The sequence below is a fragment of the Dreissena polymorpha genome, chromosome 3 (assembly GCF_020536995.1).
Source record: "Dreissena polymorpha isolate Duluth1 chromosome 3, UMN_Dpol_1.0, whole genome shotgun sequence".
NCBI lineage: Eukaryota > Metazoa > Mollusca > Bivalvia > Myida > Dreissenidae > Dreissena > Dreissena polymorpha.
The window spans coordinates 89,197,034-89,198,881 of record NC_068357.1 but is presented as its reverse complement, the minus strand read 5'-3'; the positions used below and the strand labels follow the sequence as shown (position 1 = coordinate 89,198,881).

At 29.9% G+C, this 1,848-nt stretch overlaps 1 protein-coding gene across 1 annotated transcript in view; it reads right to left on the bottom strand.

Annotated features, from left to right (window-relative positions):
- Nucleotides 1–315: 315 nt before the first annotated feature.
- LOC127875204 (multiple epidermal growth factor-like domains protein 10) overlaps nucleotides 316–1,848 on the bottom strand; it is a 22,845-nt gene continuing 21,312 nt past the window's right edge. The window contains exon 8 of the mRNA XM_052420060.1: nucleotides 316–1,848. This exon is cut by the window's right edge and continues 1,092 nt beyond it. The gene's annotated coding sequence lies outside the window, so the exon portion shown is untranslated.

The window sequence follows — 1,848 nt, the reverse complement described above, 5'->3', positions numbered from 1 at the left end:
CCGAAAGATCACGGGTTAGATCCCCGTGAGGGTGCGTTTTTTAGATCTCCCTCAAAGACACCAAGTACTTGTTCTAGGCCCACGAAATGGACTTGAGATCGTCATAATAAGCTTGGGTCTTTAGATGCATTCGAGTTAAATAAATAGGTTAAAATTAAACGGGAACTAGTCAAAATTCATAAATCAAAAATATTATTAAAAAATACAAGCAAAACCGAGCCCGTTGAAGTAACAATATATTCACCAAGAGAAGTTGTCGTAAGCTATTCTCCGATTAAAAAGAATCGTGTCAAAACAATACAAATGCATAAGCAGTTGTTTTTATGGCGAACGATTTTATTTTCATTATATACAATACATCATACTAAGCATAGCTCTCTCTTATATCATGATGTAGGTTTACAAAGATGTGCTTGTTGGCAGTTATATTACATAACACACGTTATCAACAGATGCGATTAACATTTAAATAGCCAAAAACTTATTTACTACAGGTACAGATCAATTATGGAAAAGGAATATTGAAAAATATGGGGTGAATAATTTTAAAAGAAGATGAATATAATTTTAAAAGATACAGAACTTTGCAAATTTTAAGGCAAAAATACTGATATAAAGACAAACATAAACAATGCAGAAAAGCTCATTTAAGATTTGCCTAACGAATGAATAATAAACAATTACATATTCGAATCGTATTTTTGTTAAATGCTTCAGACGTTCATGTCCCACTTTTTAATTATGTTCACTTACGTCTATTTCAATATATTTCGTAATACGTTCATCCGTAAAACACATTTATTTTTCGAAGCGAATCTTTCATGCTTCATGAAATTATAGTATGGTTAATAAGAATAAAAAATGTGTTCCATGAAAACAATGCAAAACATTAATTATAAAACTCCACAAAACACTCACAAATTATACGATGGAGACTTAAAACAGGGTGTTTATGATATTGTATACGGCGAACCAAACATTCATATTCGTACAAATATTTATAAAAAAAATCTTAATCAGGAGAATTATGGGAACAAAGTTTTTGAGGCATGGTTGCTTCGTAAGATTGCTACAATTGCATTTAAAATTGATGTTCATCAACAAATACATCAAAATTCTAGCATATGCTCAAACACTAATTGTTATTTTGTCAGAAGAAATGCTGCACGCAAACGATGGATACATTGCTTAATAAAACATAACAAACATAAATTTAAATAGAATTAGAAATTTGTTCTACCAAAATCTAAGATGTATATAAGCCATACAGAATAACAAAAGAAATGCAAAACTTTGGTACCAAAAACATGGTGAAAAGCCAATGATCCTTTAAGGCTAATGGATGAAAGTGTCCTTCTTTCTTAGGCATAGAAATTGCAAAAATATTACACGGTGTATATTGAACAGTAATAATGTGCGTTTTTATTTATACTGTGATTACCTTCTTGTAATCATTGTTAAAAATATGGAAACTATTCGTCTATCTACAAACAGGCTTATTGAAGTTACACAAACACCCACATCACGAAAGTTAACAATAATAATAATAAGTACCACACTACTTCTGCATATATTTCAAAGTCAACTCAATCAATTAGAAATAAAGCTTTTAAATATAATACAATATAATGGTTTCAATATTGAAAAAGGACAAAAGCTGTTATATATAATACACGTTAATGGCTATAATATTCAAATAGGGAAATAGCTATACAATATAAAACAGTATAATGGCTACAATATTCAAATAGGAAAACGGTGCACTTCAATGACTAGTTTATACGAGCAGACACAACATAATAGTACACTATTCATCTTTTACATCAGGAGTAACATAACCGGCAAAAA